The sequence below is a fragment of the Manis pentadactyla genome, chromosome 17, assembly GCF_030020395.1.
Source record: "Manis pentadactyla isolate mManPen7 chromosome 17, mManPen7.hap1, whole genome shotgun sequence".
In the NCBI taxonomy this organism is placed as follows: domain Eukaryota; kingdom Metazoa; phylum Chordata; class Mammalia; order Pholidota; family Manidae; genus Manis; species Manis pentadactyla.
Genome location: NC_080035.1, coordinates 35154913 through 35171447, shown reverse-complemented (window position 1 = coordinate 35171447; position 16535 = coordinate 35154913). Strand labels below are relative to the sequence as shown.

The 16535-nt window shown below is 37.9% G+C and overlaps 1 protein-coding gene across 5 annotated transcripts in view; it reads left to right on the top strand.

Moving 5' to 3' along the window:
* The window catches only part of KLF12 (KLF transcription factor 12), a 445357-nt gene that overhangs the window by 185801 nt on the left and 243021 nt on the right, over positions 1-16535 (top strand). Inside the window, exon 4 of one of the 5 annotated variants that reach the window (XM_057494511.1) lies at positions 16263-16388. The exons of the other annotated variants lie outside the window; for them this stretch is intronic. The gene's annotated coding sequence lies outside the window, so the exon portion shown is untranslated. The remainder of the gene's footprint in view (positions 1-16262; positions 16389-16535) is intronic. 5 annotated transcript variants of the gene reach the window in all.

Genomic DNA, 16535 nt, shown 5'->3' with positions numbered 1-16535 from the left:
TGCCCACCTACCTTACTGAACCACCACTACAGAGGCAGTACAGATGACCCCCCAAAAAATCCCCTGCACATTAAATATATCTTTAATCTTCATCTTATTAGTGAATCTCTTATTCAGAAAATCCAAACAAACCTTAGCAATCTTTGTAATTGAACAGTCAAAAGAAACTTAAATTTGAACAGAATCTCACTCTTATAAACCCTTGTGTGCATGAGTTCATCTGGGACCACCCCATTCAAGGAGTTGGACTTCTGATGTACCAAAAGGATTTCACAATGAGGGCCTCTGAGGCACAAATCTAGGTGCTTGCATTTAGAGGGTCTCTCCCGTAACTTCCCCTTTTCTTGAACAGTATGTGGCAGGGTGTGTGGCATCTCAGTGTACATTTCTCTTCTTCATTGTAAGTCCATGTCTGAAACAGAGCCCCATCATGATTGATGTTATCATTTCACCTTTATGTATAGTGTCAATTGTCAAAGCTCTGAAATGAACTTCATGGATTATGGCAACCGGTAACACAATTCCAGTTCTGTAATGATGTAATGACTGACTCACATAGATTCAACCCCAACCTCAGACACTAGAGCACCATAAAAGGAAAGACTACGTGGTGGTCATTCATAGTATTTGTTCATGGAAGACAAACCTTCAGAAAAAGTCATGTGTTCACCTGGATTTCCTAGCCTGACTCATCGAACTAACCTATATCCTCCAGACTGAGTAGTTTTTACCTTTTCATTTAACCTAATCACTGGAAAGATATGTTTTCATTCTTTCAGGTTCTATTTTCTTAACCTAAATGCCTTAGCATCAGTTTAATAAAATAAATTTCTGCACAGCCATTTCTTAGCAAATCATACAGACCATGACACCTCATTCAGAGGATAACCTTTTTACACTGCTGATGGAAAAGTGAAAAAAGTGGTGTATTTCATAGTGTTGCTATTATTTCACAGTATGTTCTTCCTCTTGAATAGCAGTAAGTCTACTCAAGTCATGCATGTGTTGGAGGAAGGTATAGGAAACCAGTCAGGAAATACTACCTGGGCCACCTGATGAAGGCAGGATGGTTGGTGTATTGTTGCCTCCAGTCCTGGCAATCTTTAATGACATCTAGATATTTTTTTCCCCTTTGTTGTCATTTTTCAGTTTTAAGGTCATGTTTGCATGAAAGATCTAGGTGCACAAAAATAAAAGCCAATATTCCAAGCAGGTTTATGGTGTGAATGAAAACCTCGTGTCACATTATTTATAGAAGATATTTTTCTGTCTTCACATAGGGACAGGAAAAGTTAATGCTTGTTCATTAAAATCAATTTTCCTCCTTGTGAATGGAGCTGATGTTGGTATTTTAATCCTAATTTAGATTGTGTATGTTGGAGAGCAATAGAAACTTGATTTTATCATCTCCCTTAGTTTTGTGTATACTTCTTAAATACGGGGGAGAGACAGTTTCATTCTCTTTTCTAGTAAAGCTTCAACAGAAGCAGCCCACAGGGTTTAATGAAACGTATTATGACTTTATTTATAGAACGCAGTGTTTTGTATTTAGTCATTTGCAGTAATTTCAGTCAGCTCTTCTTTAAAATTAAAGATAAAATCTAGACTTTTAGTGAACTTCGTTTTTTTACTTTGTTGGAGTTTTCCACTAGAGATAATGTGATGGGTGCTATGCTGTATACTCAAGAGTCTCACAACTATTTTTAGATAAGGATTGCTAGAATTCTGAAGATTTCTTCATTTCAGTCTTAGAGGACTCACTCCTCATTTCCTATTAGAGGCTAGTTGAAGTTTGATTCTTCCTAAGAAATTGTAAACATTGGTGAAATTAAAATAATCACATGTGTGATTATGGGCTTTTGACAGAGATGAGATGTTAGTTACAATGAAAAGAAAGTTATAAATGCATCTATACATCATGACAATGAATGAGAAAGCCTGAAGTTGATGCTTTGATTGGATTCTCTAATCACCCTGGAAAATGTAGTTGTGTGACTCTGTTTTTAAGACATAGATGTTAACATCCTGTCTTTCAAGGAAAAAAATTGAGTCTGCCTTTCAGGCTGCAGGCAGCACTGTGAAACAACAGTAGGGTACATGGACCTCCTGCAGTGCACCATGAAGGCGTATGTTCCTTCTCTCCTTCTTGCTATAAATAGCCAATTTAGGTCCCCTGCTGTCAGCTGGTTTCTACATATGCCCCCAAACCCTCCAAGGAATTCAGGACCTGATGAGCCCATCTCAGAGCTTAAAGAAAGACTGTGGAGCAGGCCTAGGTTAGGCACTCTGCTTTCTCTCTGGAAAGTTTTGGCTGCCTTGTCTCATTCTCTTAATAGTTTTCCAGTGTGTGTTTGTGGTCATGTCTTTTCAAATAGATTGTTTAAGTTCTTAAAGGATGAGAACTATTTCTTGTATATTCCTCGGAGTTCCTGGCACATGGTAAGTGCTCAGTAAATACATCCTTTATCCATCTTGTCCAGGCATTATAACTGGTGTGGTGAAACATATGAAACCGATCAACAGCTACTTAGAAATGTGCTCTATCTACCTCATACAGTTGTTCTGAACATACAAATAAAAGCCAGAAATTCTGTAAGTACACATTGTCCCTGATGGCAGCCCTCATTGTACCCATATGAACTGGGTAGATGGCATTTTGATACCAGCTCTGTGTACCTTCCCTCTGTTCAGAATTCTGTGGATCTGCACCCTTAGTTTCTGATACCGGAGCAGATGATTACTGCATTCTCCTGAAACGTGACTTCAGCCTTCTTCAGGCTTGTCGGTCACACAGCACATGCTGCTACTCAGTCCATGGGAAGGGCATGTGCTCTCTGATACACTTCAGGGGCACAGCAAGGAGTGCTGGAATGACTTTGACTGTGACCTTTGGTGCTTGGTGTCCTGCTGTTACAAGAGCTTCCCAAATGCTGTCAGCCTTTGGATGTTCTGACACGTTGTAAAGCAAAGGACTAAAGCAGGAAGAAGAGTAGCGGAACTGTCACACCTGGAGATGAGTGGCAGTGTGCAGGGAAAGGGGACTGCCTCAAAGACATAAAGCTCAGTTTTTTCCTGGCCCTGCAGCTCACCCGCTTGAATGGTACTGGGAAGTTACTTCATATCTTCAGGCCTCTATGTGCTCATCCAGATAGTGGGGGGATTGGAGACGAGGCCTCCCACCTGCAGTCTAAGAGTCTTTGATTCTGGTAATAGGCAAGGAGTTAAGAGAAAGCATTTCCAGCTAGTTGAACAGTTTGACAACAGTGAAGCTTATCTGTGTGTGGAAGGAGAGATGCGTAGACTTTAAAGTGAGACAACCCTGAGTGCACATGCTCCTTCAGGTGCCAGTCGTGTGTGTCCAGTTTGATCTCTGTTTCTCCTCAGCTGGAAAGTAAAGTGAACCACCAAGCCTCACAAGAGCCTGCCTGCATGCAGCGGGAGCTGAATGAATGTTCCCCTTTGGGGGAAAAAAGGAGTAAGAATTTCCACATTGCTTCAATTTCTATTGCTGCCGTTCTCATGAGATACTGAGTAGAGATGTCAACATCTGTGTTACTTTAGAATTCTAAAAGAAGTTGTAAGGTAAATCTCAAATTGGAACCCTTATTTTTTTTATTTGAATTTTAAGCATATCTGGAGAAATGTTTCAAAATCTGCTTAGATTTTGTCATGTAAAAAATAGAATGAAGCCAGAAATCAATTATTACATTAATTACATTAATCTTATCATTAAAAATGGTAAAACATTTTGGTGTGATAATGGTCTTAGGCCACAATTTTTAAAAAATGAGCTCTGAGTTCATATACTTTGAAGATTCTTATTGCTATATTTATAGGTGAAATGATGAAATGCCTGGGATTTGCTGCAAAATAAAATGGGAGGGCAGGATGTGGGGGATAGAGGTGAAGGAAGTTTGGTCATAATTCCATCAGTATTGAAGTTGGGTGATGGGTATGGGGGGCTTGTTTAACTATTCTGCCAAATTGTGTATGTGTTTGAAATTGTTTAAAGTAAAACGTTTGAAAAAGACAAGGTGAACTCTCTGAATAAAAATACAAAAAATATTTAGGTGCAGACATGTCAGAGGGAGACCTGCAGGCAGTGTTCCCCACTCCCTCTGCCCACCTGTTTTCTAAGGCCTGAGAATCTGTCACTGAGAAGGAGCTGACCAGTCCCTCCACCAGCGATAGCAACTGAAAGCCCTTGGTCAGTGCTCTGAGTCACCCCTTCTAAAGGGTGGTGCAGCTCTGACCTGTGCGCCTGTAGGTAAAGAGCAATGGCAATAACATGGCAGAGAGAAAGAGATGGGGTGTTTTATCATTTTAAGTGCTCCAAGCAGTCAGGAATTGGGTGGGGAAAAGGCCGCTCTGCGCTACCCTGGGGGCGAAAACCCAGGACTCCTCCCCACAGCTGTGGAGCTGGGAAGGGTGCAGGTATGGCATCAGGTGTTGGGTCAGATGTATTCTCCTAGTCTTGCTAGCAGAAAATACCATCCAAGGTCAGAGCAGAGGTCCCCGAACTCCCGAATTTCAGAGGCAGGACAAAAGAGAATACTGGTCTTTTCCCTAGGCAGCTGGCAGTAACTTTGCAGACCATTCTGCAGGACATCCGTAGCAAGGTGTTGAACACTTTTCTGTATCACAGAGAACTCACTAGCACCATTATTAAGTCAACTGTATTGTAGCTTCCTTATGAGCAGAGCTCAGGCTTTGTCCTCATCCTCCCAGAACAAGGAGCGTATTGTTAGGCGAGCTTAATAAATAGTGATTAATTCAGGTGCTATTTATTATGAAAGCCAGTGCCACACTGTGGAATTGAGAGGATTTTGAGACAGGTGCTATTTTGGAAAGGACTCCAAGCCTTAGGCTTAATAAAGAAATAGAGACAGGTGCAAGTAATGTAGCTGAACCTACACATGGGCCGTTGAATTCTTATTTTAGACAGGCAGTTAGATTCAAACTCAGTAGCTTTAGAGACAAAAAGCCAATGACAAACCTAACTTTTTCTTTTCCTCAGTAATCCACTATGTTTAATTTAACATAAAAGATTTACGATACATCTGTGTGTAAAAGCTTAGTAAGACAGTGTTACTTTAATGATTGTATCAAAAGAGAAGACACCAAAGAATACCACTTGCTTTACTCTTAACTGAGCCTCGTTATTACCTCCCCTTCTGTGGCACAGGAGCTAGCATAACCACTAAATTGGTAGGAATTATCCTAGACATGTGAATTTGCTTATCATTTAATATTCTCTGATGACTCACGGCTTGAGATCTTTTGATCTGTAGTGAAATCTTTACATGTCAGTGCCTAGCTTCAAAGAAAAACACACAGAAGCTGTTATTGCTAATATGAGAAGACATTTTTTTTTTAAAGCATGAGAAAAACATCTGCACTTGCAAAACTCTTAATTTAGGGAAGAGATATCCTCCACTAAAGAGATATCCTAAAGAGGCAGAGTTGGACTGATTTTAATAGTGTCAGACGGGCCAATAAATGTATTAATAGAAAGAATTGAAAATCAATGAGCTGTGATAGTAATTACAGATGGGCCCCAAGGGAAATACAGCAGGCAGACAAATCCTTTCCCTCGGGGCCTGCCCTGGGCAAAGCTATGAAGTTGATAATTCTGCCCTCCTTCTTTCCTGTTAGCAATATACTTTCTCCTTCATCTTCATTTTGCTCCACACACCCCAGTCCTCCGTGCTGTGATGGCTTCTGGGACAGCAGATGACCAGTTCTAACTGCAGTGTTATTAACTGAGGAGAATGTAAAATGCTGTTCTTTCCAAGAGTTACTTGCATTTTTACAGGTTGCTACTTTGTAGAAAGGAACACTTCTTAAAGAAATGTCATGCTCTGAGGAATAATGGGAATTTCGATTTTGGGGAAATAAGTCTTCCCAGAATATTTCAGTTTATATATGATCATGTTCTACTTCATGTACTAGTGTTTGTGGTAGAATTGTAAGAAAAGAAAATGTGGACCTTGAAGCATGTATTTCTTCTCTGTCTAGATGGGCTTTCTTGTGCTAATCTTTGTATAGTGATTCAGTTTATAAAGTGCCTTACACAAATATTTTATTTAACTCTTGGAGGATTTTTGGTTCTGATCATAAGGGATTAACTGCTGTAGGAACTGATCTCCCACCATAAACAACTAGAAAGCCAGATAGAATATATGAAGTATTTCTCACATATCGGACAACAAGCAGTTAAAGTCTATGATCCTTGGAAGCAGGGCAAAAAGGAGGTGAAATTATTACTGCCTCAGTCTGGATCCAAAACAGGGAGGAGGAACCCAAAGGGGCCCAACAGTCACACTGACTTAAGCAGGCAAGGATTAGAATTTGGAGACATGAAGGCAACTAATTTTAGGGGTGCAATAGCAGAGATGAAGGTGTTACACGAAGAGAGAGCTCTGGAGATCTTCAGAATGGTCTGCCTAAGGGTTTGGCTAAGAGATGACTTGCCTGTGTGGCATAAGGCAAGCAAAGAACAAGGAAGTCAATAGGCTGAGCAGTTTTTTAAGCTTGCATAAAGGTCACACAATGCAGAATGGAGAGATCGCTTTATATATGGGATGTCTAGTAGATATCTCAGATGGGGTACAGCTTAGTAATGGGGCTGAATTAGTCCCTAAAGAGGCCTGGTCTGGAGCCTGCCACAGCAGACTTGAGAAGCAAGCCTTGGAAGGATCAAACTGACGTGCAAGTTACTTAGTTTTGCCAGAACAAATTCCAGCACTCTAAAGGAAGCCAACAGGATCTATAGCTCTCAATCATGTAAAAATCACAATGTCTGGCATTTGATCAATATTGAGGAGAGAGAAGACAAGACTGAAAAAATGAACAGTCTCAGTGACCTAGAATCTCAAGTTGTCTAATATGTGTGTAGTTGGACTCTCAGGAGGTGGGGAGGATCAGAAAAAATATTTGAAGAAATAATGGCCTGACATTATCCAAATGTGATGAAGACTATAAACCCACATATCCAAGGAGTTCATTGAGCCCCAATCAGAAGAAACCACACCAAAGCATATAATAATCAAATTGCTGAACAAAAGTGACGAAGAGTAGTCTTAGAAAGCAGCCTGGGAAAATGCAGGGAAATATACACCTGACATATGGAAGAACAAAATCAGACTTCTTACCAGACATCACAAAGGGCAAAAGAAAGAACTTCCTTACATAGAAGAAAAGGGACGTTAGATAGAAATTTGAATCTATACACGGAAATGAAGAGCACCCAAAATGGTAAATATCTAGGCAAATATTAAAGATTTTAAAAATCTTTATAAAAGAAAATGCTCAAAGCAAACATAATAGCAATACCTAATGGAGTTTATAATATATTGAATGAAAATGAGTGATATTACAGAGAGAGCATAATGGAAGGAAGTCACCCATACTATTGTACATGTGAAGTGGAATGGTGTTATTTGAAAGTAGACTGTGTTAACAATGTGTTATTTGAAGGTACATATTGCTTGTATAAATACTATAGCAATCACACACAAAATGAATCAGCCAGATATAGTTAATAACCAAAGGTGGAGATGAACTGGAAACATATAAAAAAATACTCAGTTTTATCAAAAAGAGGACAGGAAGCATGGAAAACTGAACAAAGAGAACAGAGAGGAGAAATAGAAATACCATAGCAAGATGGTACATATAAACACAGTATATTGATAATTATGTGAAATACGAAATTATGTGAAATACGATAATTATGTGAAATGGTTTAAATACCCCATTTAAAAGACAGATTATCAGATTGGAAATAAAAGCAAGACCCAGTTATATGCTATCTATAAAAAACTCCTTTTATGGATGGTATAAAAGTTAAAAGGACAGAATTAAGAGTAGTCAAAATCAGAAACAAAATAGAATGGTGGTTGGTAGGGACTGGGTGGAGGGAGAAATGGGTAGTTGTTTGATGGGTATAGAGTTTCAGTTTTGCAAGATGAAAAAGTTCTAGAGATCTGTTACACAACAATGTGAATATGGTTAACACTAGTAAACCACATGTATAAAAATAGTTAAGAGGGTAAGTTTTATACTATGTGCTCCTTACCACAATTGGAAAAAAAAAAACTTCTTAAAAACTAGGGAGCTGATGATTTATAACTGTACAAGAGAGCTCACATGGGTTACTAAACTGAACGGCTAAAGGAGGGCTCTAAGCAGAAATTGCTTCCGATAGTTCAAATGGGAAGTGACTTTTTAAAAAGCCTGCTTATTTTAAGAGAAACTTTGTGGGAGTGGATGGCCCTATTTTTACTTACTGTGGACACTTCTTGAATGAATGTTGACTCTGACAATATATTTCATTGACTCTAGAGAAAGAAATTTTATATGAAAGGTGAGGTTATTTGTATTTTGTCATCCCAATCCTCTTGATTGCTTATGGACAAGGCCTATCCTTACCCAGATCAGAAACTGGAATTCTTGAGTCTGATACTTTAATTATCAAAAATTTTAAATATATTAAACTATCAAGAAAAATCACATTTCCTTGAAACAAAAGCTGTTAATAGTTTAGAATGTTTTCTTCCAGGAACATAATGAATCTATAATAAACATTCTTTTAAACAAACAAACTAAAAGGATAGAAAAAGATGTGTCATGTATACACTAAATAACAACAAAAACAAAACTAGTGTCTGTATTAATATTAGTCAAAATAAACTTCAGAACAGGAATATAATCACAAATAAAACGGAACATTTCATAATGATAAGGAGTTCAATTCATTAAGAGGACTTAACAATCCTAAATGCTTTTTGTACCTTAGTAAAACCTTGGAGTGGGTATAATATTATCCCCTTTAGTAAATAAAATTACAGAGATTCTGTGTTCAAAAGTCACACCACCAGTAAGTAACAGACAAAACTAGAGTCCATGTCTTAGAAATCAGTCTTTTTACTATTGCAAGCTGTCTTGTTCAGTTTTGACAGTCAAAACTTGTCATCATATTAGAAATGATATATCAGTTAATTCCCACAGAAACAGTAATGTTTAAGGATTTAAGCAGGTCTTCTGAAAAGTTTTAGTTTAGTACTCCAATAAATGTAGATTTACCTACAGAACATCAGTAGCCATTATACACAGTAGGTCTACAGTAAGTATGAACTCCCAGCATCTCTGTTTTGTCTTAATTGCATAAGATTTAAAAAAATATTTACAACATGAGATATGTTTATTTTAATGTAAAACAATGTTTTCAATTATTTACCAATAGGTAAAAATGTGCAAAAATATTCCCTGGTTGTCACATGGGAAAAATTATTTCACTGTGTATCTATCAGTTTCAAAAATCAAATTGAGCAGAGCTGACACCACATATTACTTTCACCTAGAAAACTTCTGTCTCACTCTGACGTAGTATTTTGAGAACCCAGAATTAGATAAATATATAGCAACATTAAGATGTCAACAGTTGCTTTTCTTTTTTAATTGCTTTACAAATGATGTCAGAGTCATCACTGAGGACAACGTGTACTTTGCTACCAAGGCAGATATTCAATCTGGTGGTATGTTTGATCAATTTACCATCTTGCTGAGTGGTCATGTCTGTAGCCTGTAGAGAAATGAATCTGTCTCTGGTGCACTGGTCAGTCCTTTTTCTTGTGTTAAGAGAATATTCTCAGAAGATTATCTTAGTAAAGAAATGTGTACTTCTTGTCAATTATAAACAAACTCTGATGTTCAGATGACTCATAGTCCCCATGACCAATTCTATTTCCAGTTCTCCAACTTCAATTTTATTGCTAAGTTCTAGTCATCACTATATCTTCTTCAATAAATCTATGAAGGGGATGATTGAGATTATTCAATCTTAAAGTATGTATCTGCAAAATGAGACAATCTTTTTGTTCTTTAAAATTAAGATAAAGAATGTACTTTCCTTAGGTTCTTTTTTAAAATATTGGTTATATACTTTTTCATTTTCAAGTTGAAAGACATTAATGCAGTTATGAGTTTAAAACTTTCATCCTCCCTTGGCTATAAAAGGTAGGAGAGTAAGTCCCCTGGGTCATTTCAAGTTTTCACATAACAGGGAGTATTCAGACCATTTAAAAGTAGATCATCAATATTTTATTGTATTTACTATAAAAGAGGCAGAGTATTTGAGGTGAAGTATTTTCTATGAGCAATGCAGTGGCTACTGCACATTTTAGGGACCCAGAGGTCTGGACATTATTTTCAGGCCCATACCTGTGACCTTGGGGATAAAATCATGATTTCCATCCCCCACACCCCGAGTGTATATTATACTCATTAAAAACTTACATATCTTGCTGAAAATGTCTTCATTCTTGTACCGTCAACTATTTTCTAAAGGAACATTATTTTCATACATACCATCATTATTAATATGGTCAATAGATACCAATGACATGGTAAAACCTTTATTGTCTATTTATAAGTCATAATATAGAGACAGTTATCTCTTTTGTTCACATCGCATGACTGTTTGCTATCATTTGCTTTCATGCCACCCACCAAATTTTGTGTGCCGCAGTGGCTTCTGATTTCCATGTTGATATTCCGTAAGTACATGTAGGTGGAGATTTTGCCTTTATCCCCTTTGGGTCATCATTCATGGGGTATATTCACATTTCTGTGCAGTATTTTTGAACTACAGAAATGTTTCTGAGAAGAATGTGAAATGTTTTCCTGTATTTAAATTCAAGCATAATAAGGTTTAGAATTCAACTAGAACAAATGAAATTATATGCAAATGCTTAGCATACTATTTATGTATTAAGTAATCAATAAAAAGCATATAATGATGTAATATGCTTATATAAATAAATATGTAGGCAATACAAATATAAAATGATACTTTGTCTATGTAACTTAAAGTACATGTCCAGTTATTCACATAGATCTTGAAAAAAGATTTAACATTAATGATGCTCCAAAATTATTCTGGTTCATGACTCCATTACCAGTTAAAAAATGGTACTGTCAATCTATATGTTTACATAATAAAAAATATATATATATTGATACTGTATTGTTATATACCTGCCTTTGACCACAATTCACATTTAAAAATAAATGTCTTTAGTTCTATATTCTTGGACTTTACTTGGAAATACTATCTCATCATTTGTAGCTAACTTTACATAAACTTAACTGAAGATAATTTACTGTAGAAAGCATTTGAAATACTATTCAGATACATAGATGGCCTTAGTTTAAGGGAGTAGTGGCTTAAAAATAACTTTATATTTTATAAAACAAAACTAAAACTAAACTAACTCTTTTCTAGTTAATATGGATAAATTGTTTCAAATTTCTATTTCACAAAGATATATTGCCACCAATCAAAGTCTCCATGTCTTGGAAAATGATCCTTCAAAAATATGAAACCTATTAGCAAAAATAATATATGATGTACAGTGAGGCTAGTTTCCTAAATTAATATCTTTTGCCTTTTCTTATAAGAAGAAATGCTGCATATTGTTATAACATTTTGAAATAGTTGGAAAAAATCCATCTAGTAATTGATATTTCTAGTTTTTGATTACATGAATTATTATCTTAGACCTTGAAAAATGTCTATTATAAGAGACTAATGGCCTTTGGTAGAAAGAGTACATTGTTTCTAAATGAAGTGAAATTGTACCTACATGATGTAACTCTATTTTATGTAGCTGACAGTTCACCTAAACTTCTCAGCCTGTTACCAGAGTGTGTTGGGGCCCTTTGTGATTGCCTGACATCTTTTGTTTATCATCTGGACTTTCTGTTAGCTTCCCATACTTTGATTCCAGTCATCCTTAGATAGATAGAATCTTTAGAAGTAACAATTACAGTAAAAAGAGCCACAAAAACTCTCTTGGGGTTCCTAAACTCTCTTGCAGCCAGGATGCAGACTTCCTGGCTGTGAGTTGCGACCTCATGGTTGGGGGGCAGTGAAAGGTAAAAATGTAAGGCTCATGGAAACAGTGTGACTCTTCGTAGTTAAGTGTGTGGCCTCTGGAGCTGGACTGGCTGTATTTATGTCCTGACTCCAACATTTTTTTCTATGACCAGAGCAAGTTACTTAATTTCTCTCTGTCTCAGTTTCTTCATCTGTAAAATGAGGAATTATAATAGTAGCTACGTCACAGAGTTTCTAGGAAGATATATTTATCAGCTGCTAACTGTTGCTTCAGCCTAATACCTTCTCTGTTCCTGCGGTATTTTTAGGTCATGGTTATCCTCCAAGTCCCAGGACAAAATCTCCTTTCCTTAAAGCATTCCCATTGATGCCTCTCTTCTCTGCGCTCTTATTGAATGTATCTAGAGTCACTGCCTACCCAATTTAGCACTTAATTGAACTCAAATTGCATCACGTGTATTAACTCTCAGTTTGATTTCAAGCATATTCATTTGCTAATTCAGTTCCAAAACAATCAATTATAGAATAGGTTGTTAGGGATCAGGGTAGGCCATAGCCTACCTTAAAGGATCCCCACGGTGTATCTGGAAGATGATTTTAATGTTAAATTTCCCAGTAAGTGATGGAGGATACTGTTCATGGACACAACTTTGTGTCTGGTCATTTATGTCATCTAACATTCCTGGTAATCCTGCCATGATCATCACCACTTTTCCAATGAGAACAGTTGTAATTAACAGTGGGTAAGTGACTTCTCCAAGATCACATGGCGTCTCAGTGTCAGAACCAGATGTATTGGAACTAAAAAAAACCCAATGATTTTCTGTGACACTGAGCTGCCATTTAACAAATGCTAGAAATACCCTTGGTGAAACAATCATGGAGAATTATTTATTTTTGCAGGTTTTGAATAATTATTCTCAATATTTTATGATGATTCATGAAAAACACTTATTGAAATCATGTCTGTTGATGAGTTGACTGAATGCCATTTGGTCCGTATTGCCTTTGCATTGCCTTGGTGTTGGAAATGTATTTCCTCTGGCTTTTTCAGAGTTTGTGGTCTGAAGAAAAATAATGGTAGCAGTTACTGCTTTGCACCTGTATGTATCCCTTGCATAATTCAGAGTACTTTTTGTGTGTTATCATTTGCTGTTTGCATAAATTCACTGAGAAGATGGAATAGAGTATTGCGATCACCATTTTTTTTGCATGAAAATTTGGGAACAGAATAATACAATCACTTGGCCTGAATCTCAGAGATGCTCATTGGCAGTTGTAAGATTATAACTCAGGGCAAGTACTTAGCCTTTAGGTAAAAGGCTTAACTACCTGAATATTTCAAGTGCCAATATGTATACAGTTTAGGATTTGAGTATAGCTGTGGACAGATAAAATCTCCAGAGGTTATCACTAACCAACACTCCACAGGTTAGTGTTGGTACTGGAAAGTGCTGGCCTGCTGATCTAGATGGAAATGGAACTGAGTTAATGTAAGAGTTTACAGAGGAGGTTCAGAGAAGATGAAAGGGCATTCTTGGGTAGATGGAGATAGTATGGAAAACATTGGTGCGCATGGGCTTATCCTTGTATAGTACTGTATAGAGAGCAGATTTTTTAGAGTAAAAGTGGGTGTAATTCATCCTTTTGTTTGGACAACAGAACTCTGTCACTTGAACTATAAAGGAAAATGCTGGCCTAGTACTGTTTTGGAGGTTGGGGCTCTCCTCACTCTTAGCTGACACACTGGTTTCTCACCATCTCATTTGTGCTGTTCCTAACTTCTTGGTGTGGTGTTGAATTTTCAAGCTTATTCAGCTGTTCCAGAATTCATTTAGATAGATTTGGAATTATTGATATTTGTTCACATAAAAGCTGTGTTATAGTTAAGTGGTTAACATTTGAGTTTCATGCTTCATACTCTTTCAAATTCTTTATGCCTTTTTTATTTATCTGATATGATTTCATTATAGGTCTGTGTAACACTTTGGGAATAATCCATGAGATTACATAGGGCCCATTATTTTTATGGACCTAGAGAGTCCTTTGAGTGTGCTGTTCTGTCATGTTCTTGGGTTAGAGTCTTAAAATGTAAGTGCAATTCTAGAGACTCTCCATTTTACTGAAATCATACAGTGCTATAGATGCGCCATGAATTTAGCCTGATTGTGCATGGCCGCAATAGCTTGGGTGATTCAAGCAGAGAAACCACATGAGATGAAAACCAAACCATTTATTCTGTCTTTCATGAGTTACAGTGATTTGGTCTGCTTAGTTTTGGAAAATAAGTCCTCCTTCTACAACATTTTTGATTTCTAGTTATTTATTTATTCATTCATTTAAAACAATTCTAACGGGGTTGGGGGGGCATTGAACAGATAGGTATCCATGGGAGAACCCTGAAAATATGAAGTTACATGCATACCTCAAGTTTTAGGATCTTAAACTTCATTGTACGTGAATGTGCTTTCTTATTTAAGGAGTTGGCAGTGCTTTACCTGAGCACCACTTTGTATCTGTGAATACCTTTTGTATGCACTTTCTTGTGCATAGGTTGATGTTTGTATCAATGTAATGAGAAGATAGAGTAGAATAAGTATTTATCATCATTTTTCACATTGGAAAACTGAGAAACCAAGTTTTTACTTGGGTGTTGTATAGTTTGATAATTATTTCTAAAGGCTGGCTAGAGAATGTTGGTGTTCCTACTTGACACTGATGATCAGATTGCGAGCCGAGTTGAATTGGTGGGAGGATCTGTCCATCTCAGGACTTGGAAACCTGGGACGCAGAAAGCAGCATTTTTCAGAGTGTGGCCTGCTGACCATGGCTGCTCAAGCTCCTGAATTCCTATCCCAGGATACCAAGTCAGACTCCCTGGTAAGGGGGGGATGGGGAACCAGCTGAGTGTCCAGCAAATTCCCCAGGTGGTTCTCATGCTTAGAGCATGTGGGAAACTGCTGACACGGAGTGAGGTAATACAGGCTCTGGCTCATCAGGCTTCCCGTGACTGTGACCTGTAAGGGACTACCATCTAAATCACAGAACCTCCCGTCTGCCATGGAGCGATGGTGGGCCTCAGGTGGCTGCCGGGACAGTCTGGGAAAATCCGCCCTGGCTGATGTGCTGGGCTTGTTAGAGGAGCCAGTGGGCACAGTCTGAAGACATCTTAGCAGCTTTTAGTACCTGAAATGGATTAGTAGATGCACATTGTGGATAAAGTGAAGATTTCTATGGCCAGGATTCTCTCCTGGCCCTGGCCAGCTAGCTCACTACACACATGTGGGCAATACATTGTTATTGACTCTGTAAAAGAGCTCCGCCCAGTGCTCTGGGCAACACGATGGCATGGCTGCAAGAGAGCAGAGACTAGACTGGTGTAGTTGTGGCACTGAGATGGCTGCAGGGGCAGAGAGGCCCAGAGGCAGAGACAGGCTTGCTGCATGCAGACTCGCTCTGAGTGGATGGGATTCTATTGATTGACCTGCCACCATGGGAATAAAGTTGGGTATAATCCTTTCACCCCAAGAACATTCTACTATCATTTCTTTGGTCACATTGAATCCCTGGTGAACTTGTCCGGGGCTGAAACCCATTGGCAAGACACATGTAAATCCCAAATGGCAGCAGTCATTACTCTGAAACTCAGAGCTGTGAGGGCACTGCGTGAAAAAAGTGTTGTGCATGTGATATGGACAGTACTGGGCCCACTTTTCCCAGCAGTCTTTGAATTCCCCCAGAGCCCAGCGAATCCCCGTTGTCAGGTGCCCCACTGTATTTTCAAGTTCTAAGCCAATTGCCATTGACTCATGAGAAATGTACTTAACTCTGTCTTTGAAGAAGTAGTTCACATTTTAGTCACTGACATTTTATTTTACCTCTTCTCTACTAAGAGAGTGAATGACTCATTTAGATGTTAAAAAATACTTGAACTGTTTAAAATATTGATGTTATAAGTGCCATAACTTAGAAGAGGAAGCATGAAAATTGGCATTTAAATGATGTCTCTAAAGATTCCACATCTTTTGTACAGAATGAGATTCACTATTGGAGTGAAATTGCAATGTTGGATTCTGAATTCACTTCCAAAAGCCTGGCAGCCGGACTACAGAGGCTGGTGAGAGCCACATAAAGCCACCCTGCAGAAGGGGCCTGGAGGCTGATACTCTGCTCTCCTGGTCAATCAGGAGCCGTAGCACATCATTTTTCTAGAGTATCTTTTTCTAATTACTCTTCTGAAAAGGTGTCTTTTCCAGTTAAAAAAAAAAATTTGAACAGAGGGCTTTTGAGTTAGCTGAAGTCTTGCGCAATGCATAAAGTAGGTACTCAAAAAATGTTTATTTTGACTTAATTTATTCAGCCCGACCGAAAATCAGAGATTCTGTGTTCATGTTCCTGTGACACAGTGTCAAGATATTGCTACACAGAATCCTAATTCTGTCACCGCTGATACAGAGGGTCCAAAGAGTCTGCTTTCCTCCTGGCGGTAAGAAAAAATGAATCTTATCCCTTGAACCTGAATTAAAAAAAAATAAATGAGGAAGTTTTATGAAATCTTAATACTAAGATGCATGTCACACTATTCCCTTTATTCATTTTCCCTCTTGTTTTCCAAAACCCAATCTCTAATTTC